Consider the following 25,453-nt stretch of genomic DNA (forward strand, 5'->3'; position numbering starts at 1 on the left):
AGATTTACACCATCCGCAGTTCTATTGATTTTACTTCACTGGGAGTTTCTAATTCAGGTCTGGCAGCCTACATTCCAGCCCACACAAAATTCATTTCTCTCCCAATCTCTGCTGTCTTTCTCACTCCCTTCACACTCACTGACCACACATCCCCCACCTCACAGTGACACTGCGTCACAGCTCATGGTCAGGTGTCACCTTGCTGGCCACGCCCCTTTTAGGTCTCATTGGCTGCAGAACCACACGAAGTCTCCTCCTATTGGTGCGAACCTGGATTCAACAGCTCATGGTCACGTGTCATCCTGCTGGCTCCACCCCTCATTCTCTCCCATTGGTTGCAGTACCACACTCCCATTGTGAGGTGAGTGGTGGGATCCTCCATCTCTCTGCCCTGGGACGAGCTTCATCATTCACAGTGAATGGGGCAGTAAAACAGAGCACAGGAGCTGGGTCTATTCAGCCGAATGTCGGCTGTACTCTCTCCCTCTGGAGATGCTGCAAATCTTTCCTAACCCCCTCTCATTTGTCCACAGCTCTCAAAATCTTCCTTTAAAAAGTTGTTCCAAATCTGTTTGAGAATAACTGCTGAATCAGCATCCACCTGCCATTCCGACTGTTCCAGATGCTCAGAACTTACTGAGTAAAACAATCTTCACATTTTCACGTTGCATTATTTGCCAATGAAAGTAGTTACTAAAAATTGTGACAAAGTTTATAATTTCTCTCGGTCTCTCTGTAAATGAAATATCCCTTAAAACTAGCTGCTCCTGGTCGAAATTACTGCTTAACCTTCTCAGCTCCAAGGAGAATTATCTGAAATTGTGCTACATCTCCATAAAAGAGAAACCTATCGGAGGTTTAATTTATTAGTGGCATAGAGATGTACAACACAGAAACAAATTCTATGGTCGGACTCATGCATGCCAACCAGGAATCCTGGATTCCCATTTGCCAGGAGCTGGCCTATATCCCTCAAAGTCCTTCTTCATGCCTTTTAAACGTTGTAATTGTACTAGTCTCCACCCCTTCCTCAGGTTGTTCATTCCACACAAGCACCACCCTCGAAGTGAAGAAGTTGCCCCTAAGGTCCCTTTTAATCTTTTCCCTCTCACCTTAAACTGTGCCCTTTAGTTTTGTACCCACCAAACATGGGAAAATGAGCCTGACTGGTCACTTTATTCATGCCCATCACGATTTTATAAATCTTGACAAGATCACCTCTCTGTCTGTAACACTTCGGGGAAAATAGTCCCAGCCTATTTAGGGTTTTCCAATAGCTGAGACCATTCAACCCTGGCAAAGCCCTTGCAAAACTTATCTGAACGTTTCAAGTTTCACAATATCATTCCTCGAAGAGGGAGACTGGAACAGAAAACAGAATTCCAGAAGAGCTTTAATCAATGTCCTATATAGCCACAATAGGACATCACAACTTCTGTATTCATGCATTGTTCAATCGTGGAAAGTGTACCTTCACTACCCTGCCTACCTGTGACTCTACTTCCAGGGAACTATGAACCTGCACTCCAAGGTTTCTTTGTTCAGCCACGCTCTCCAGGACCTTCCCATTAAGTTATAAGTCCTGCCCTAATTTGCCTTTCCAAAATGCAGCACTTCACATTTATGTAAATTATACTGTCTGCCATTCCTTAGTCCATCAGCCCATCTGATCAAGATCCCGTTCAACTGAAGTAAACTTCTTCACTGTCCACTATACCTCCAATTTTGGTGTCTTCTGTAAACCTACTCACCATACCTCATATTCACATCCAAATCATTTATATAAAAAGACCAGCATCGATTCTTGCGGCACACTGCTGTTCACAGGCTTCCAGTTCACAAAGCAAACCTCGATCACCGCAGTCTGTGTCCTGCCTTCAAACCAATTTTGTATCCAAATAGCTAGTTCTGCCTGCATTCCATGTTAACGTCCACAGACTCCCTTCAACCTTCTTTGTGACTTCTTCAAAAGATTCAATCAAGTTAGTGAGACACAATTTCCCACGCACAAAGCCAGGTTGACTATTCCTAATCATGCCGTATCTTTCCAAACACATGTAAATCCTATAACTCTAGGAAACGGTTCTCTAGGAATGTCTATGAAAAGGCTCACTGTTCTCTTGTTCCCCGGTCTTTCCTTACCACCTTTTTAAAATAATTGCAGCCGTCCTCCAGGACTTCACCTGTGACTATCGATGATACAAACATCTCAGAAGGGGTCCAGCAATCACCTCACTAGCTTTCCACAAAGTTCTGAAATACATCTGATCAGGTCCCACTGATCATTCTCCAGTAAAAAAAAAGACATGAATAGGTGCATAATATCTCTTCCAGCTTATGTGGTTCCATAGACCGCCTTGTTGATTTTAAAAGGTCCTATTCTCTGCCTGGTTATTCTTTTATCTGTGATGTATTTGCATAATCTTTGGATTCTCCTTAAACAATTTCATGGAGTTATTTCATGTCCCTCTTATCACCCTTGATTACTCTCGAGTATAGTCCTGTACTCAATTCCTCCACTTCTTCCATATCTGCATTTAGAAGGAGCAATTCCACTCCAGAACATCCCAAAAAGGCTTCCGCTTTCTCTGATCACATGTTCCTTCCCACGTGATCAACAATGCCCTCCAATGCATGTCCTCCACATCCTGCACATCCTCCCTTGAACCCCACCCCTTCAACCGCAATAAGCATATAAATCCCCAGTACTGACCGTCCACTTCATTAATCTCCAGATACAGTGCATTAACCACTGCCATTTCGCTACCTACAGTCAGACCCAAGCACCAGGGATAGATTTCCCTCCCCATCCCTATCTGCATTCCACATCGACTATTCCCTCTTCGGCTCCCTTGTTAGGTCCACACCATCCCTTAAACCCACCCTCCACACCCAGCGCCCTTCCTTGCTACCACAGGAGATGTAAAACCTGTGCCCACACCTCATCTATCACCTCTGTTCAATGCCCCAAAGGATCTCTTCAAATCAGGCAGAGATTTTCCTGCACATCTAAACACCTCATGTACTGCGTCTGGACCCTATGCACAATTTACCATGGTTAAAGCACCAATTCTTCACATCTTTGGACTGTGGGAAGAAACCGGAGCACCTGGAGGAAATTCCTGGGGAGAATGTGCAAACTCTATACAGACAGTCACCTGAGGCTGGGATCAAACCCAGGTGACTGCTGTTGAGGCAGCAGTGCCAACCACTGAGCCACAATACCGTGGGATCTTTGGTGCTGTTCTGTTGTCCCACTGATACCTCAGTCATTCACCTTGCCTCATTTCCTAAGAGAATAGGTGGTAATGGTTTAGTGATATTATCACTAGACAGTTAATCTAGAGACCCAGATAACCATCGCAGGATCTGGGTTTTATTCCCATCACAGCAGATAGGGAAATTTGAATTTAACAAAAATGTGGAATTAAGAATTTAATGACGACAATGAATCCATTGTCAATTGTTGGTTAGAAAACACCATCTGGTTCAATAATGACCTTTAGAGAAGGAATCTGCCATCCTTACCTGGTCTGGGCTACATGTGACTCCAGACCCACAGCAATGTGGTTAACTGTTCATTGCCCTCTGGGCCCAGCCAGTGACACCCTCATCCTATGGGAATGAATAAAGGAAAAAAAAGGTCAAGTTTTGTTCCTTCTCTAGTCGGTACATCCGAGAAACTAATTCACAAAATGTTCTGGTACACACTGAACAAATACCTTTCCATCCAAGCCCTTAACACTACAGCACTCAGAGGCTATGTTGGTAAAGTTAAAACCTCTTATCATTGCAACCATTTTATTCTAACAGATAACAGTAAATTTACTTCTCAATTCTCCGCTGACTATTGGGCGGGGGTGACCATCCCTTTCTTATTTCTCAGTACCACCCAAATAACGTGCCTGGATATAGGACCAGGAACGTCCTCCTGAAACCCAGCTGTAATGTTATCCCTCATCAAAAACGTCACACCCTCTGATGTTGCCCCCTTTCTATCCTTGCTATAGCATCTAAACCCAGGAACATTAAGTTGCTGGTCCTATAATCCCTCACTAATGACTCTGTAATTTTTATAATATCCAAGTCCCATGTTCAAAACCATACACTGAGCTCATCTGCCTTCCCTGCTCAGTCCGACCTCATTCTGAGACTTGCTCTTACCCACCTTGACAGGCTGACCTCTGAATAGTATCAAGCTCAGACTTACCTGTTTTCTCACTATTTATTTGGGTTTACTCCTATTCCCTCACAGTTTCAGTTCCTACTAAGTAGCACTCGCAAATCTTCCCTTCCAATGCAGGTACAATCCATCCTTCTTAGGCAGGTCGATTCTATCCCACAAGAGATTCCAATGATTCAAAAACGTGAATTCTTCTCCCCTCCACCAGGTCCATAGCCACTCATTCATCTCCTCCATCCTGCTATTCCTACTGTCACTAGCATCTGGAACCAGGACTAATCCTCTTATTACTATCCTTGAGGACCTACTTATTAAACCTCCAGGCTAATTTGCCATATTCTCATCAGGACCTCATCCTTTATTTTCCTATGTCATTGATACTAATGTACAACGACATCCCACTGGTTATTCTCCTCTTTGAGAAGATTCTGCTCCCTCTCGGAGACATCCTTGACACTGGCACCAGGGAGGCACCACCCCATTCTGATGTCTCACTGTCAGCTGCAGTCTGTGCCCTATACCAGAGAATCCCCTATCATCATTGATCATCTGGAACCTGATATACCTCTCATTACATTGGAGCCAGTCTCAGTACCAGGAACTTGGCTGTCAGTGCATCACTTGAGAGTCTATTACCCCGTAAATTTTCCAAACCAGTATACTTGTTTGAGATGGAGACAGCCACGGGAGCCTGCTGCATTACCTGCCTACCACTCCTACTTTTCGTGGAGGTAACCCATCCATCTGACTGCATCTACTATATCATACCATCCTGAGACTGCCACCTATTATGCTCACTGACCCCCAGTCAATTCCTAACTGCCTTTAACTGCCCCACTCCAAACGATCCATGCGATCCAATGGGATTTGCAACCCCACTTCCTGCCGACATAATCATCAGGATCATTGAAACTCTCCCTAATCGCACACATCTGACAGGAAGGGCACAACACTCTACGAATGGCCATCTCTGCACCAGAACATTTTACAGACCCAGGAAAAGGCACAGTGTTACTGCTCTACAAAACACTACTCCAGGATAACTTAATATCTACGTTTTATATTTTAAAATTTAATCAAGAGACCGCAAGGCATATTAAAAAGAAACCCACAACTTATTCACTATTGTAGATTTACTAAAATAAAACGAAGTATGTTTTATGTATTAAGTGCTAATCCCCAGCTGTAGTAGTTCTGAGAGTGAGGTTTCTCCGAGGGCAGCTGTGAAATGTCACTGTTTGTTTCTCTTTTCTTCCAGCTCCGTTTCCAGAGGGATTTATACCCACACACCTCAATCTCTCCCACATTTACCAATTGATGAGAATCCACAACGTGGGTGAAACAGTCTATGCTTCATCTGAGCTTGTCCACTCCATAATGGCTTGTTCAACTGACTTACTGACTGCTTTCCATTTCAGGACTACCTGTGGTGCTGTCTTCCTGAGCAAGTACGATTCCCAATATCTTGAGGATCATGGAATGGAAAATATAGGAAGACACCAACCATGTTCTGTGAGAAACTCCACATGATGAGAGGCAGGTTTGAACTACCAGAAGGAGAGTGATTATTGTTCACAAAGGGTCAGCACAAGCCGATACCCTGCACACTCCAGCAGCATCGTTGGGAGCACATGCACTTGCGGAGAGACTTAGTAAACGCTGCCCATTACTGAGGGCTGTCCCCCTGCACACTGAGTGGGAAATTAATCACCAGAAACTCATGGTATGTGGAGGTGATCGCTCAGTTCAGGAAAATGGCATTTGATGCATCAATTTAAAAACAAGAAATGATGAAGTACAGATGAGGTACAGACTGTTCTTGGTGTTATATTCCAGGTTGGATGTCCTTTGCCTTGGTGCTAGGATTATAACATGTCAGACAGATGTGGTCAGGGAATAGAATGACACGTGAAGTTGTGACATGTTCTGCCATTAGAGATGTGGTTGAAGGAAGTCAGGATTGGCAACTCTATATTCTGTAGCATAGGAACTATAGGCAGGAGATCTTGTTGTTTTATTAATTAAGGAATCAATTACTGCTGTAAATAGGGACAATATCTTGGACGGGCCTTCAACTGAGGCTTCGAGGATAGCGATTAGAATAAAAAGATGACAGATAATTGCTAGGGTCATATTACAGATCGCCAGTTAGAAGAAAATACATGAGTCAATGTGTAACCAATCGCTGTAATGTATAAAAACAATAAGAGGGTAATTCTACTTATGCTTTTCAATATGCAACATTTATTGGGGCAGTCACGTGCTTTTAAGAGGGGACAAATATGTTGAAATTTACTGCTGATAGCTTCTTGTATCAGCATGTGAAAGATACAACAAGGGATGGTTTATTTCTGGACCCAACGTAATCTAGTCCCATTAGCAAGCACCTGTTCCATATCCCCCCAAACCCTTCCTCATCATATATGCATCCACATGCCTTTTAAATGGTGGAATTCTAATTCTGCCTAAAGCTGTAGTCGAACAGCGTGGAGTGGGAGCGGTGTTCATGCTCAAAACGGATTTGATGAGAGTATCGGCCCAATATTTTACACTCTAAGATCCAATGAAGGAAAATGAGACAACAGGACTTTGAACATCTGCAAATATTCAGAGCAGAATAATAAAGTGAAGAGAAGTTTAAAACAGCTATAAAGTGAGCAGAACAATGGAATTCCTACAAGAAAGAAGAAAGTGCAACACTGAACTTAAGGAAATAGTAGAAAAGCAAAAATGGGGTGTGATAAAACATCAGCGGTGTTCTATTGCCGTACCAGGGGAAGAGGATAACTTGGGAAAGAATGGTGATATTAGGGATCAAGGAGGCAGCCTGTGCATGGATCCAGAGAATATGTTAAATATCTCCTTCATATCAGTCTTCAGTTTAGAGAGTGACTTATTGGAATCGGGGAGAGTCGCAGAATAAAAAGAGTGGACATGTCCCCAGATCTGGATGAGCTGTATCTTAACTGATATGGGAACAGAAGGAAAAAAATACAGGTTCTGATCCTCTTTTCTTACTGTGCTTTTACCACAGAGGTTTTGCGATGGAGCAAGATGCAATCAAATGTAGGTTCAACAAGGTGTGCTAGAAACAAACGAGAGAATTAAAACCACCAAGTCTCATATCAGTGAAAGGGAAACAATTGTAGCAGGTTCTGAAAGCTATTGAGCCTGGATCATTAAGTATCTTCAAGGGTGAGAGACATATTTTTAATCAATCAATGAATCAAAGGTTACGAGGAAAATGGAGTTGATGATTATCAGAACAAACATCATTGAACAGAAAGGCAGAGCATATTCGGTGAGCTGCTGGACCTACTGTTGTTGCGATGCCTTATGGTATTCGGTCTGTTACTATCCCTGTGTTCGGAGGAACAACAACCTCTCTCTGAGACACAGTTCAGAATGCAACTGACTAATTCTAGGAATTTATAAATGCTACACCGATAGCCAGAAATATGTTTGAAGCAGGAATCCAATTAGTATTTTATAAGTTTCAATGAAGTGTAGTCTCATTCTTTGAAACACTAGGGAACACAGATCTAGTTTGTCATGGCCCTCTTTGATAGAATGTTCCTTGGAAGAAGTCAATTGAACCTTGCTTGCCATCTCTCTGTGGCAGTAAGATATTTCCTGAGATAAGGAATCAACATTGCAAATAGTCCTTCACGTACAATCTGGCCAAGGTCCTACTCAGCTGAAGCAAGACATCACTCCTCCTGTGCTGAAATCCTCGGACAATAAAGGTTCCCATTCCACTGACATTCCAAGTAGTTTGCTGCACCTGTATGTTCGACGTCGGCAGCTTATAGACAAGGACACTTACATTTTATTTAAAACTGTACTTTCCAACGTTTTAAGATTTAAGAATTATACTGCACATCAATTTATCAAAAAAATTAGATAACTTTCTGTTTCCACATGATGATATTTGCACGGATCCTGCCCATGTGGACGCCGGTTCAATCTTCATAAATCTTTACATCTTCTTCACTGCACACATTCCCACAAAAGAATTACGTCTAAGTCCTACACTCTGTTTACTGTCTTTTCAATAATAATTAATCCATCGAGTGGATTCGTAATGCTAGAATTGTTAGAGTGCAGGAGGCCCAGTGTGCATTCACAGGCTCTTCAAATACACGTCATTACCTACACCCAATATCCTGCCTTTCCTCTGTATCCTCCCTGACTCATCCTGAACACAATCTACTTATTTTATTCCATTCTGTGAAAAACAATCTAACTGTCTTTGTTGGAGAACAATCTCCTCTGAGTAAATATTCTCAACCGAAGAAAAGGCAATGAATGAAGCACATCCCCTCGGCATTCAAATTGACCCTCAGCAGCCTTCTATAGTCAAGATTGAGTTGACACGTTTCAGGTAATCTACCCGGCATCCGTCTTGTTCCCTGTTTTGATTGGTATTGTTTAATTCTTTGTTTACACCTTAATACCTGAGAAACAAACCTTTTTGCAAAGGAAAGGTTGTGACAGATTTGGGCCAAAGGCAGGTAAACGGAGTTATGTAACAAATGTCCTTAAATTGTGGAACAAGCGCAAAGGGTTCAACAACCTCATCCTATTCCTATGGTCGTGTGTTCCATGTTGCAATGGCATGGTGAGTATGCGGCCAATTACAAATTCATTTCAACAGATAAATGTTTAATTAAATTATATGAAGTCGCTGAATGTAACATAATGAATTTGTATTGCTAAAGAAATCTAGGAACATACCTGGATATGTTATGCTGTCCTTGTATAAGGAAGGGTGCATTTGCTGTCCACCTTGTTTGCCACCAAATCCACAACATTTACTGCCTCCACCATCAACTTTCAATGGAAGCAGTGTATCCAACAAGATACATCGTAGATATTTACCGCAGTTCATTTGACAGCACCTCCAATCCATGACCATTTGCAATATCAAGGGCAACAAATCCATGGAAACACCACCCGCTGCAAGTTACACATAAAGTCAATGACGGCCCTGACACGGAAATACATCTCCATTCCATGAGTTTCACTTAATGAAAACCCTGGCTTTATTTCCCTCACATTATTGTGGGTGCCCGTGCACCAAACTGACTGCAAATGCTCAAGTAGGCAGCGCACTGCCCCCTTGTCCAGAACAACAGTCTATGTGTAATACATGATGGCACAGCCAGCAATGGCTGATACCTGTCACTGAATAATACACTAATGTTTCACAGCTTGCAATGTGGGTTTCACTTTCGGAATAAATTTCGTCTATATTCTTGAGTTTCAGGAAATGGATTCCTGATTTGATTGAAATATAAAAGATTTTGAATTGCAAGGGCTTGATTGGGCAGATGTTGAAAAATTATTTCTGTGGGTCAGGGAGTCCAAAACACGATAAAAGAGTGTCGGGATAACAGGCAATTTATTTGGGTCTGAGAGGATGTGAAATCATTTCAATCAAAGGGTATTAGGGGGTTTTGTATTCACCATCTTAAGAGTTGTAAAGGGTGCAGGAGAATGTTACAGATATAGGGAAGCTGTAACAGGACACAAATATTGCCTGGATAGTGATGGGTTTATGGGCTGGATGTTAGAGAAGGCTGTAGGTACTGGAAGAGTTTACAACAATAAGGAGGACTGGAGGAGCTTGAGGTGTTTATACTGATAGGGAGGGATGTAATTTCGAGAGTGGGTTCCAGTCCTGTGGAGCAAAGTACATGCTGCAGGAATCCTCAGTTACAGGAAGAGGTGAAGATTCTGGAGATCAGTTGGGGTGGAGGGTTAGAAATGTTAGAGAGAAAGGGAGGTGTGTAGTGACTGGAGGAGATAACAGAGATAGGGAACGTTGTTGTGACTGGACGAGATTCCAGAGATAGGGAGAGTTGTAGGGGGCTGGAGGATGATACAGAAATTGGGAAATGTATAGGGTCTTGACTAGGATACAGAAATTTGGAGGTGCTTAGGATCTGTAGGAGCGTACAGAGATAGGCAGATGTGCTTTGGATGGAGTGAAATTTTTGCCATCAGTGATATGGTTGAAGCAGATCAGAATTGACAACTTAATATTCTGTAGTACAGGAACTATACTGGACATGATTTGGTTTTATTTATTAAGGAGTCAATTACTGCAGTAAAGAGGGATGATGTTGTGGAAGGGCCTTCAAATTGAGGCTTCGTGGATAGAGACTGGAATACAAAGATGACAGATACATTGGTAGGGTCATATTAAGACGCCCAGTTAGAAGAAAGTACAGGAGCTATTGTGTAACCAATCACTGTTGTGTATAAAACAATAAGAGGATAATTCTATTTATGCTTTTCAATATCCAACATTATTGGGGTAGTCATGTGCTTTTAAGAGGGGACAAATATGTTGAAATTTATTGCTGAGAGCTTCTCATATCAACATGTAGAAGACACGACAAGGGATAGTGCACTGCTGGACCTTAATGTGGAGAATGAAGCCAGTCATATGTTCGAGGCAGGATTGGCAGAGAAGCTCAGGACAAATGACCATAATATCATATATTTTAAGTTCCTTAAGGAAAAGGCAAATAAAGTTTTCTAAATATAACGTTTTTGGATTGGAGAGACAGAGTTTATTAGAAAATAGTATCTGGCCAAAGTAGTCTGGGGACATTTACTTCTGGGTAAAGCTGTCGTCGAATAGCGTGGATTAGGGAGGAGTGTCCATGCTAAAAATGGAATTGGTGAGAGTATGGGCCCAATATTTTACAATCTACGATCAACTTTACGAAAACAAGCCCAGACACACTCCGACGTATAAAAATATTCAGGGCTGAATAACAAAGTAAAGAGTAGCTTAAAGCAGCTATAAAGTGAGAAGATCAATGGAATCCCTCTAAGAATGTAGAAAGTGCAGCGCTGAAGATAAGGAAGTCAGTAGAAGAGAATAATGGAGGTTTGATAAAACATTAGCGGGTATGATTAGTAAGAAACCCAAGATATTCCATCCACATATCGGGGGAAGAGGATAACAAGGGAAAGAGCGGGGAATAGGAGTGATCAAGGAGGCAGCCTGTACACACAGACAGAAAATACGTGAAACAGGTATTTCATATCCATCTTCACTGAGCAAAGGAGTTCCTGGATTCAGGGAGAGTGACTGTGTGACCCTTTAACAGATTGATAGCGACCGGAAGGAAGAACTGGAAGTTTTGGCAGAGTAAAAGCTGGACAAATCCCCAGATCTGTGAGCTGTATCTTAAATTAATATGAAAGGAAAGGGAGAAAATAACAGGCTCTGAGCTTTATTTATTTATTGTGCTTTTGAACAGAGTGGAGATGCGATGGAGAGGTCGGCATCTAATTTCGTTTCAACAAACTGCGATAGAAATAAACAATGGAACTAAAGACGACCAAGTCTCACATCAGTGAGGGAAACAATTACAGAAGATTTTGAAAATATCTTCAAGGCTGAGAGATATATTTTTATTTAGTCAATGAATCATAGGTGACGGGGAAAGTGCAGGAAAGTGGAGTTGAGTACTATCAGAACAAACATGATTGAACTAAAAGGCAGAACATACTCGGAGAGCTGCTGGAAATATTATTGTCCCTATGCCTTATGCTATCCAGTCTGCTACTATTCCTGTGTTTGGGAGAACAACAACTTGTCTCCCATTAGAGTGAGACACAGTTCGGAATGCAACTGAATTTATAAATGGTACACAAATAGCCAGAAATTATTTAGAAGCAGGAATGTAATCATTATTCTGTAACTTCCAAGGAAAATAATGTTCATTCCTTGAAACACTGGGGAACACAGGTCAAGTTACTCATGGACACCTTTGATAGCATTGTCCTTGGTAGAAGCCTATTGAACCTTCCTTTTCCTCTCTCTATGGCAATAAAATAATTACGGAGAGAAATAACCAAAACTGCACAGAGTCCTCCGGGTGCAGTCTGACCAAGTTCCAATTCAACTGAAGCAAGACGTCTCTCCCCTTATGCTTACATCCTCTGAAAATAAAGGTTCTCATTCCACTGTCTTTCCAAATTGCCTGCTGCACCTATAAGTTAGACATTAGCAGCCTATAGGCAAGGACACTTTGGATTTTATTTATATCTGTACTTTTCAACATTTTACAATTTATGAAATATAATGTCTATTAATTTCTCCAATAAAGTGGATAACTTCACGTTTCTGCATCATATGTCATTTGCAATGACCTTGCCCACGTGGAGGCCGTTCCATTTTCATAAATATTTACATCTTCCTCACAGCACACATTCCCACACAAAAATTAACTGTAAGTTCTTCACTCTGTTTCCTGTCTTTTCATGAATACTTAATCCATCTGAGTACATTCATAATTATAGTTTTGTTCGAGTGAAAGAGTCCCATACTGTTCTTACTGCCCCTTCAAATGAGCACTATTACCTCCACCGAATTTCCCACTTTTACTATGCAACCTCCTTGACGTATGCCAAACACAATCTCGTTCTTACTTTGAAAAGCTGAAGAACTGTCTCTGTTGAAGAAACTATTCGCAACAGAAGTAAAGGCAATGAGTGAAGGACATTATCCATCATTCAAATTGTGCCTCTACAGCCTTCTGTAGTAAACACTGAGTTGACACTTTTCAGATTATCCATTCAGCATCTATCTTGTTCCCTGTTTTGGTTGGTATTATTTCGTTCTTTGTTTGCACCTGAACATCTGAGATAGAAACTCTCTTGCGAATGAAGGGTCATGACCGATTTGGGCCAAAAGCAGATAAAAGGAGTTATGTAACAAATCAGTTATAATCTCCATAAATTATGGAACAGGCGCAAAGCGCTCAACAACCACATCCTGTCCTGATCGTATTGTGTTCCACGTGGCAATGGCACGGCGACCATACAGCCAATTACAAACTCATTTCAGCAGATAGTTGTTCAATTAAATTACATTGAGTCACTGATTGTAACAAATTGAAGTCGTATTGCCAAAAAGTAGCTAAGACCATATCTAGCACAGCTATTCTGCCCCTGTATAAGAAAGGGTACATGTGTAGTCCAGCTCGATTGCCACAACATCCACAACATTCACTATTTCCGCTATCAACCCTCAATGGGGGCAATTTGTTCCAGATACAAGGTACATTGCAGACGTTTATCAAAGTCCATTCGACAGCACCTTTCAAGCCTTGATCATCTGAAGTAGTAAGGGCAACAGATCGACGGAAACACTAACCCTGCAAGTTGCACATAAAGTCAATGACCATCTTTACTGGGAAATATGTCTCAGTCTCGCGGGTATCACTTGATGAATATCCTGCCTTTCATTCCCTAACATTATTGTGGGTGGCCCTGCTGCATGGGCAGCACACAACCACCTTGTCCAGAACAAAAGTGTATGGGCAATAAATGATGGCCCACCCAGCAATGTCTGATACCTATCAATGAATAATGCACAAATGTTTCACTGTTTTGCATCTGAGTTTCTCTTGCTGCGTTTGGAATAAATTTAATCGATATTTTTGAGTCTCAGCAAATGGAGAAGTGATTTGTTTGAGGAGCAAAAGCTTCTGAGTGGAAAGAGCTTTATAGGGCCGATGCTGAGAAATTATTTCTGTCGGTCTGGGAATCCAAAACATGATGACAGGATCTCAGGATAAGGGGCAACTTATCTGGGACTAAGATGATTTGAAATTATATCCCTCCATGGGTCTCAGAATATGTATGATTCGCCATCTCAAAGATTGTAGATTCATGTTAATGAATATTGTGAAAAGTTCACAGAGATATGGAGGAGCTTCGGGTTAGATAATGTTACAGTGATATGGAGGTATAGGTTCAGGAGGGTGTTACAGATGTGCGGAAGCTGCAATAGAACAGAGCGATTACCGAGATACGGAGAGGTGTATGTACTGGAAGACTTTACAAAATTAGAGAAGGCTGTAGGGGCTGTAAGCATTTCCAAAGGCAGGGAGGAATGGAGGAGCTTGTGAAGTTTCTCGCGAGAGGGTAGTATGTAATTGTTAGAGTGGGTCGAGAGATATGGAAGGATACACGTGATGAAGGAAGCCACAGTGATAGGAAGGACTGAAGATACTGCAGGAGATTACAGAGATCAGTAGGGTTGGAGGGCTGGAAGATGTATGTTTTGGTATAGGTTATGCAGATAAGAATAGGTTTAGATGTTGGAGGATGTCAGCGATATAGAGAGGTGTGGAGAGACTGGAGGAGGAGACAGAGGTTAGGAAGACCATCGATGATGAATGAAGTTCACAGAGGAGAGGAGGGGTAGAGCGGCTGGAGGAATTTACGTAGATAGAGAAGAATGAAGTGGGTGAAGGAGGTGCAGAGATAAAGAGGGCTGTCGTGACTGCGTGTCGTTACTGAAGTGGGGAAGATGTAAGGTTTATAGAAATAAAACAATACAGCGCAGAACATGCCCTTTTGCCCTCGATGTTGCACTGACCTGTGAACTAATCTAAGCCAATCCGCCGACACTGTTCCATCATCATCCATGTGCTTATCCAAGGATTGTATAAATCCCCCTAACGTGGCTGAGGTAAGAACATTGACAGGCAAGGAGTTCCACACTCTTACCACTCTCTGAGTAAAGAACCTGTCTCTGACATCAGTTTTAAACCTGTCACCCCTCAATTTGTTGCTATGCCCCTTCGTACAAGCTGATGTCATCATCTGAGGAAAAAGGCTTTAACTGCCTACCCTATCTAATCTTCTGATCACATTGTATGCCTCTATCAAATCCCCTCTTAGCCTTCTTCTCTCCAATGGGAACAGACTCAAGTTTCTCAGCCTTTCCTTATAAGACTCTCGCTCCAGGCCAGGCAACATCCTGGTAAATCTCCACTGCACCTTTTCCAATGCTTCCATAAAATTCCTGTAATGGGGCGACCAGAACTGCACACAATATTCCAAGTGTGGCCGCACTAGCATTTTGCATAGTTGCAGCATGACATTACGGCTCTAGAACTCAATACCTCTACCAATACAACCTAACACACCGTATGACTTCTTAACAGTACTATCAACCTAGGTAGCAACTTTCAGGGATCTATGTACATGGAAAGCAAGACCCATCTGCACATCCACATTACCAAGAATCTTTCCATTGACCAAGTATTCTGCCTTCCAGGTATTCTTCCCAAAATGAATCACCTCATAGTTAGCTGCATTGAAACTCCATTTGCCACCTGTCAGCCCAATTCTGCAGTTTGTCCAAGTGCCCCTTCAACCTTCAAAATATTTCCACACTGTCCACTACTCCTCCGATTTTAGTGTCATCTGTAGTATTACTAACCCATCCACCTATGCCTGCATCTAAGTCATTTATAAAAATGACAAACAGTAGTTGTCCCAAAATAGATCCTTGTGGCTCACCATAGTTAACGGACTCCATGCTGACCACCATTCGCTGCCTTTTACAGAAAGCCAGTTTCTAATCCAAACTGCTAAATCACCCTCAATCCCACGCCTCTGAATTTTGTCCAACAATCTACCATGTGGAACTTTATCAAATGTTTTACTGAGGTCTATGTACACCACGTCAACTGCCTTTCTCTCTTACACATGCTTGGTCATCTTCTCAAAAACCTCAATGTGGTTTGAGAGACATGACCATGTTGACTATTTGCAATCAAATTGTTATTTGCTAGATGATTATAAATCCTATCTCTTATAATCCTGTCCAAAATATTTCCTACACACACATTAGGTTGACTGGTCTGTAATTGCCTGGGTCATCTGTAGTGACCTTCTTGAATATGGGCAATCATTTTCAATCCTCCAGTCCTCTGGTACTAAACGTGTAGACAATGAAGACTCAAATATCAAAGCCAAAGGCTCCAACAACTCCTTCCAGTACTCCAGAGGAAGCGCGAATAAATCCCATCCGACACAGGGGACATTTTCACTTCCACTCCTTCTCGAATTGATCACACATCTTCCTTACCAACCTCGATCCTCTCTCGTCAAATATCTCGCATTTCATTCTTCTCTATAATATTCTACTTTCCCTGAATGAAACCCACTGAGAGATGTTCGTTTAACAACTGTCCGATCTCCACAGAATCCACACTCAACTTCCCACTTCTGTCTTTGACTGGCTCCAATCCTACCCTAGTTATCCTTGTCTTCCTAACGTACCTATACAAAGCGTTAGGATTCTCCTTTATTCGACCTGCTAAAAATAACTCATATCCTCTCTTTAAACTTCTTAACTCTCTCTTTAAATCCTTCCTAGCTAATCTGTAACTCATCATCGTCTCATCGTCACATAAGCCTCCTTCTTCTTCTTAACAATAGATGTAATTTCTGCAGGAAACCACGGTTCCCTTACATTATCACTTCCTCCCTGCCTGATAGGGGCATACTATTTAAGGACACGCGATGTCTGTTCTTTAAACCAGCTTCACATTTCGATTATCCCCATCCCCTACATTTTGCTACCCTTTTCTATGCATCATAAGTTCTGCTTAATCGCGTTACAATTGCCCTTCCCCCATTGATAACTCTTGCCCTGTGGCATGTACCTATCCCTTTCCCTCACTAAACGAAACGTGTTTTTGGAGGTTATATGCATAGGAAAAGGTAGAGTTACTAGAGAATGCCAGAATTATGGGGCGGTATGGAAATGCCGGAGGAGTTTACGAAGATCATGACAGTCTAGTGGTTGGATGAGGTTTACAAAGGTCGGGAGCGGGGAGTGGCTGGACAAGGTTACAGCGACAGGGTATATGGGAGAGCAGCTTAGACAAATATGTAGTGTTTGTAGGGGCTGAAGTAAGTCATGGATAAAGGGTGATATATAGATGATGGAAGAGGTTAGAGAGATAGGAAGTCATGTCGGGTTTGGAGGTGCTTAATGAGATAGTGAGGGGTGTAGGGTTTGGAAGACGCTACAGAGAGAGGGAAGGGTATAGAGTTTTGAGGAGTTTAAAGAGATAGGGAGGAGGAAGGTTCTGCAGACATTTACAGTGATAGATTGGTTGATGAATGGGCAGACAAGGGACAGAGAGCATTTGAAGCAGTGAGACCTTGGAATGTCCAATCACGAGAGCCAAGGAGTCAGTGTCATACACACAGGAGAGGCCCTTCTGCTGACTGTAATAAAAATAAAAGGCACTGTAGACCGTGCAAACTCCTCCTTCCTAATGCATTGGAGCTTATGCCAGAATTGAGAGAGATATCCTCCAGAGTGCTCAAGCAACAATGTGACATGATAAAACCTCATGGGTATATATCAAAGCCTGACACGGAAACCTCTTGCTGATTCACCTCCCTCACCCTCACAGTGAGAGATCAAACACTGACACAGAAAGCTCCTGCTGACTCCCCTCCCTCAGCCCCACGGTGTCAGATCAAACACTGACACAGAAAGCTCCGAATGACTCCCCTCACTCAGCCTCATGGGGTCAGATCAAACGCTGACACGGAAACCTCCTGCTGACTCCCCTCCCTCAGCCGCACGGGGTCTGACCAAATACTGACATGGAAACCTCCTGCTGACTCCCCTCCCTCAGCCTCACGGAGTCAGATAAAACACTGACGTGGAAACTTCCTTCTGACTCCCCTCCCTCAGCTGATGGATCAGTGTCCCTCCACATTGAACAACACGCGGAGGACGGACTGAGAGGGTGACAGAGCTGGAGAATGTATACTGGGTGGGCCATTTCAAACTCCACCAAGAGGGGATTCAGCAGCAGCACTTCTGATCGAGATGGTCGTGTCCAAAAGGACATAGCTGTGAGACTGAGTCTGGCAGGGGGGGAATGACTGAGAGGGAGAAACAAACTCGACCTCATCTTCACCAACCTACTGCTGCAGACACATTGATGATGACCATTTTGGGAACGGTCACACATACATGCACGCACATGTGAGAGATACTAACACCATGCTAAACGGGACAGATTTCGAATAGGTCTAGAACGCAGCACTGGCCTTTGTGAGGTGATTCGAATCATTACCAACAGCAGCAGAATTGTATTCCAGAACAAAATCCAATGTCACTACCTGGCATATGGTCCACCTTACCCTGCCCATCAAGCCAGAGGATAAACCCTTGTTCAATGGAGAATACAGGAGGGCCTGCCAAGAGCAGAACCAGCTACACCTCACAATGAGGTGACGTTACAAATCAAGACCACTGACTCACCAAATAGCATAAACAGCCAGTGACAGACAGATCTAACCAACAAATCAGATCTAATCACTGCAATCCTGCCACATACAATCAGGTTGAATTGTGTGGTCAATCAAACAACTCACTGGAAGAGGAGGATCCACAAATATCACCTTCCTCAGTGATGGAAGAGGCCAGCACAACAATAGAAAAGATAAGGCTGAAACATTCACAACAATGTTCAGACAGAAGTGTCGATGGGATGATCTATTTTAGTCTCCTCCAGTTGGCAGTTATCAGCTAATTCAATTCATTTTTGTTTGGTATCTCCAAGTGGCAGGAGAGATGGGATAATGCAAAAGCTGTGGGCCCTGAGAACATTCCATTCAAGCTGTTCCTGCAGGGACTTTGCACTGGGACGTACTTGACAATGTGGGAAACTATCAGGGCGGGTCCTGTACAACACAGACAAAACATCAGAAAATAAATGACTGTACCATTGCTCTAATCCATATCACTAATAATGTGTTGCAAAGTCATTGGGATCTACAGTGGGATCACGTAGCACTTCTTCAGCACCAACCTGCTCAATGAAACTCAGTTTAGTCTCTGCCAGGGGCACTCATCCCTTGGGCACATTGGAGCCTTGGTTTAATGGTGTACAACAAGAAAACACATAGCTGAATTCTACAGGTGAGGTGACAGTGTCTGCATTTTTAACATTATCATAAATGCATTTGACCAAGTGCTGTATCCAGGATTAACGGCAAAACTACAGCAAATAAATCTCGTCTGCACTGGCTGAAGTTATACCTGACACAAATGACGGTGGTTGGGGTTGGTGGAGAGTAGCCATCTCAGCTCCAGGACAGCTCTGCATCAGTTCCCCAGATGCGGGGTTTCTGGGTAAGCCTGTAAATTAGAAATGGAAAGGTAAGGCACCATACTCCGACACGATAATAGGGCTGCTCTCTCGTTAGACAGAGACGACTGGTGGTAGTTTAACTGGACAGTCATCATGCCTCAAGAAAGGGGGAGTTTGAGTAGGACAGTCCTTTAGTCACCCCAGTCAGTGCAGGAATTGAACCCACATTGTTGGCATTAATATCTAGCCGTCCAACTGATTGAGCTAACCGAGTCCTCACTTAGCTCCTTGTGGTAGATATTGTAATATTATTCCATTCAGATATGTTGTTAAACACCTCTGGAGCAGGTGGAACTAGAAGCAAACTTCCTAAATCAGAGAGAGGGACAGTATCAGTGAGCTATAAGAGTGATCTCTGCCATAGGCCCAATCATAAATGACCATCCCGACAGTGTAAATTCACAAGTGTGGATGTTTGCCATTGATGTTTGCCAATGTTCAATGCCATTCATGATTTACTCAGATACTGAAGCAGTCCTTGTCTAAATGCAACAAGGACCTGGAAATACGCAGGTGTGTGCTTAAAAGTGACAAGTACCATTTCCATTACACATATGCCAAACAACGATTTCCTCTAACAATAGAAAATTGAACCGTATGCTCTAACGTTCAATGCCACCACCATCACTGAACACCCACCTAGCAATATCCTGGGGATTACAGTTAACCTGAACTGGACTGACCATATGATTCCATTACCCATTCCTGTGAAGGGTTTATGCTAAAACATCGACTCTCCTGTACCTCAGATGTGGCCTGACCTGTTTATGCTTTACCAGTGCCACACTTTGACTTATGAAAATTAATTGGCCACAAGAATATGCCAGGGGCTAGGAATCCTGCAGAAATAACTCACTTCATGATCTCCGAAAGCCTGTACCCCATCGATAGACACATATTGAATATGGGTGTGATGAAATACCACCCCCACCATTTCCGTGGGTGAGTGCAGCTTCACCATTCATTCACTGATACTCAGTAGTAGCAACACCTGCCATCTACACGGTGCTCTGCAGAAATCTATCAAGGCTCCTTACAACGTACATCTAAAGCCCGATCATCAAGAAGGACAAGGGTCGCCGATACATGGGACCCCCACCATCTGAGGAGCAGGAGAGTTGACTATTCACAACATTAATACAAAGGAAAAAATACATATTTTCAAAGTTATTGCACTTAATAATAATAATGTGGTCTTGGGTGTGGGAATGATATTCATCTTTTCAATGTTCCTTACTGTGAGTTGGGCACTGTTGTCATCATATTGTTGTTATAAAAGTGAACAGAATAAATGGGTGGATTTTATGCATATTGGACAATCTAAAAGTTGGTATTATGAAAGGATGTCAGAACTTCAGTAAAAAGACTTTGCTGTTCATGGTTAGAACAATGCTGTAAACATTTACACAGAGATTTCCAGCTCAAGTCACACACAACGACGTTGGGCTGGGATGACGCTGGCCATCAATGGAGTTGCACAATTCTGTTTGGATACTGACATTGTGGAGCTAACATACACTGGATATGGTTTATGATGGATTCACTGTAAGCTGCCATGTGCTGCGGGAGACCATCACCTTTATAACACCGTCATTCAGGATCAGGTCAAAGGTGCAGAATTACAGAGTTTAGGGACACACCAGAATAAATATACTTGCAAGACATGGCTGTTTACAGGTCATTGTTATAAATGTTGAACTGCGTCTGGACCAGCGCCATGTGCGAGTCCATTGACCAGTCTGCCCCACACACATCTCCCTGTTGTTCAGGTATGTCGCTAACCAGTCTATTGTGATGGATTGTGTGAGTAACTGCCCAGCTCCAGTTTGGAAGCTCTATGGACAGATTTTGGAGATGGCCAGTGTTTTGGAGGTCATGGTGAGGGCCAGTAACACTGTGCCTGAATTCAGGCTTTTCCTCAAAATCATTTCCAAAGGCTTTGCTGTCTGCAAGATGGTGTGTTCACTCATCTGAACATGAATCGGCTGTTTACTACAGTCACTGAATTGTGTAATAGTTAGGTGTGCGCTCTGGTATTTCAATTATTGTTCACTTCAATTCTTTTCAACTGAAAATATTGATGTTTGCTTTATTTTAAAATATGTAAGAAATAAAGTGATATTAACTCTTCACTATACAAAATGTAAAATTGACCTGCTGCATATTTCTCTCAGACTAATCAAGCAACAATCACTATTGCCTGGTTAGCAAGATTATGTGAACAGGACTATGTCCCAGGCAACATCACCATCCTCTCTGGTAGGTTCTGTCTCACTGAAAGGACGCAGCCAGGCAGACGAGGGCAGCTCTTTGGCATATGGGGCAGCATGGTGGCTCAATGGTTAGCACTGCTGCCTGACAGCACCAGGGATCCAGGTTCGATTCCAGCCTTGGGCAACTGCCTGTCTGGAGTTTACACTTTCTCCCCATGTCTCCGTGGGTTTCCTCCCACAGTCCAAATATGTGCAGCTCAGGTGAATTGGCCAGGTGGGTTGCTCTCTGGAGGGTTAGTGCGGACTGGTTGGGCCGACGGGTCTGTCCCCCACTGTAGGGAATCTAATCTAATCATAGTGCTCAGCATTGATGCCCGACACACCTCCCACGGTATAGTAACCATCACGGCCCAACAGACCTCCCACTGTACAGTAACCATCACGGCCCAACAGACCTCCCACTGTACAGTAACCATCACAGCCCGACATACCTCCCACTGTACAGTAACCACCATAGCCCGACATACCTCCCAATGTACAGTAACCATCACACCCCGACATACCTCCCACTGTAGAGTAACCATCATGGCCTGACATACCTCCCACTGTACAGTAACCATCACGGCCCTAGAGACCTCCCACTGTACACTAACCATCACCGCCCGACATACCTCCCACTGTACAGTAACCATCGCACCCCGCCATACCTCCCACTGTACAGTAACCATCACGGCCCGACATACCTCCCACTGTACAGTAACCATCACAGCCCGACATACCTCCCACTGTACAGTAACCATCACGGCCCAACAGACCTACCACTGTACAGTAACCATCACAGCCCGACATACCTCCCACTGTACAGTAACCATTACGGCCCAACAGACCTACCACTGTACAGTAACCATCACAGCCCGACATACCTCCCACTGTACAGTAACCATCACACCCCGACATACCTCCCACTGTACAGTAACAATCACAGCCTGAAATACATCCCACTGTACAGTAAGCATCACGGCCCAACATACCTCCCACTGTACTGTAACCATCACGGCCCAACAGACCTCCCATTGTACACTAACCATCACAGCCCGACATACCTCCCACTGTACAGTAACCATCACGGCCCGACATACCTCCCACTGTACAATAACCATCACGGCCCAACAAACCTCCCACTATACAGTAACCATCACGGTCCGACATACCTCTCACTGTACAGTAACCGTCACGGCCCGACATACCTCCCACTGTACAGTAACCATCACGGCCCAACAGACCTCCCACTGTACAATAACCATCACGGTCCGACATACCTCCCACTGTACAGTAACCGTCACGGCCCGACATACCTCCCACTGTACAGTAACCATCACGGCCCAACAGACCTCCCACTGTACAATAACCATCACGGCCCAACAAACCTCCCACTGTACAATAACCATCACGGTCCGACATATCTCCCACTGTACATTAACCATCACACCCCGACATACCCCCCACTGTACAGTAACCATCACGGTCAGACATACCTCCCACTGTCCAGTAAACATCACGGCCCGACATATAGGTATAGGACAGATGTTAGGGAGATTCTTCACACAGCGAGTCGTGAGTTCATGGAATGCCCTGCTCGTACCAATGGTGGACTCTCCCTCTTTATGGGCATTTAAGTGGGCATTGGATAGGCATAAGGAGGATAGTGGGCTAGTGTAGGTTAGGTGGGCTTGGATTGGCGCAACATCAAAGGCCAAAGAGCCTGTACTGCGATATATTCTTCTATGTTCTATACTTCCCATTGTACAGTAACCATCACGGTCCAAATACCTCCCACTTTACAGTAACCGTCAACAGCAGCACTGTGGCTCAGTGGTTAGCACTGCTGCCTCACAGCGGCGGCCTCAAGTGACAGTCTGTGTGGAGTTTGCACATTCCCCCCGTGTCTGTATGCGTTTCCTCTGGATGCTCCGATTTCCCCCCACAGTCCAACAGTGGATTGGCCATACGAAATTGCCCATAGAGTTAGGTGATTTAGTCAGAGGAAAATATGTCTGGGTAGGTTACTCTTCGGAAGGTTGGTGTGGACTGGTTGGGTCAAACGGCATGTTTCCACACTGTAGGGAATATAATCTAACCTCCAAATACCTGCAATCTCAGGACACATTTTCTCCTCTAGTATCCGCTGGCCATTTGAGGGTCGAGAACACCATCCCAGCAGACAGACCATTCCCTTTTTGTTTCTAACTTTTAAATATATGGCCTCATTTGATGACTGCTTAACAGTATTGTCTCTAAGCACTGTTGTTATGTCCTTCTTAATCAAAGGGGCAACTCCCCCCCCTCACTTACTTGTCCTTCTGTCACGCCTGTAGCTTCTGTTTCCTGGAACACTGAGCTGCCAGTCCTGCCCTTCTCTCAGGAGAAAGTGAGGTCTGCAGATGCTGGAGATCAAAGTTGAAACTTTATTGCTGGAACAGCACAGCAGGTCAGGCAGCATCCAGGGAACAGGAGATTCGACGTTTCGGGCACAGGCCCTTCTTCAGGAATCCTGAAGAAGGGCCTGTGCCCGAAACGTCGAATCTCCTGTTCCCTGGATGCTGCCTGACCTGCTGTGCTGTTCCAGCAATAAAGTTTCAACACTGCCCTTCTCTCAGCCATGTTTCTGTTACAGCTATAATATCTCAGTTCCCAGAGCTAATCCATGCTCTGAGCTCGTCTGCCTTACCAGTCATGTCTCGTATGTTGAAATAAATGCCCTTTAAACCAGAAGTCTTTTCCCTCCCTCGACTATGCCCCTGGCTATCCTTGCTCTTGATGGCTGATGTACTTTCCTCTGACTTTTCGATGGTCCCTCTCTTACTCAGAGTCACAACTCCCTGGGTAACTCGAGAAAATTTCCTCCCTGAGATACTAGTGCCCCTCTGCTTCAAGTGCAAGCCATCCCCTTTGTATAGGTCCCCTCTACCCCAGAAGAGATCTCAATGGCCCAAGAACTGAAAACCCTGACCAATACACCAGCTCCTCAGCCACACATCCATCTGGCATATCTTTCTATTTCTATCCTCACTGGCACGTGGCACTGGGAGTAATCTGGCGATCATTAACGTCAATATCCTCCTTTTTTAACTTCTCACCTAACTCCTTGTAATCATTTCACAGGACCCCATCCCTTTGTCTACCTCTGTCATATGGACCGATGTGCACAATGACCTCTGGCTGTTCACCCTCCCCTTCAGAATGTTCAGTAACCGCTCAGAGACATCCTTGACCCTGGTACTCGGGAGGCAGCACATCATCCTGGGGTCTCTTCTGCAGCCACACAGTCTCCTGTCTGTCCCCCTCACAACTGAGTTTCCTATAAGTATTGCGATCATTACAGAGGATTTGGCAAACAGAAACAGGGAGGAACTCTCTGCAGTTGGGTCCATGTTAGGAACGTGGAGTATTTTAAAGTGATGCAGTGAGAACGCAGGGCCAGTGTGCTCCTTGAAGAGTGAATAGTAAAGGCAGCAAGTCCAGGGAATACTGATCAAGTGATATCGTGAGTTTGATAAAGAAAATACAGTGGAATAAAATCAGGTGACGCCCTTCACAAGTATAGAGAGTGCAAGGGAATTGTGGAAAATGAGGGACAAACAATGGTCATGAAATATATTTGGCTGATACGAGTGCGGAAAAGCCACAGGTATTTTATCAGCATCGTGAGAGTAAGAGGCTTCCCAGTGAAACAGCGAGGCCTGTGAGACACCAAAGGACAATCTGTGCATGGAGCCAGAGGAAGCAGGTGAGGTCTTCAATGAATACTTATCATCTGTATTCACACAGGACAGTAGCCAGGAATTTCAGTCGGGATGGTGAGGTTCCAGAATATGTTAAGATCAATAAGGAGGAGGTATTAAATACTTTCACAGGCATAAAGGTGGAGAAATCCCCAGTACACAATTAAAATGTATCCTAGGCTGCTATGGGAGGTAATGGAGGAGATTGCTAGGGCCCTGGTGGATATATTTAATACTTTGCTGGCCACGGGTGAAGTGCTGAATGAC

Source organism: Chiloscyllium plagiosum, unplaced genomic scaffold, assembly GCF_037043375.1.
Source record: "Chiloscyllium plagiosum isolate Xiang-an unplaced genomic scaffold, Cpla_swu_hap1 HiC_scaffold_42, whole genome shotgun sequence".
NCBI lineage: Eukaryota > Metazoa > Chordata > Chondrichthyes > Orectolobiformes > Hemiscylliidae > Chiloscyllium > Chiloscyllium plagiosum.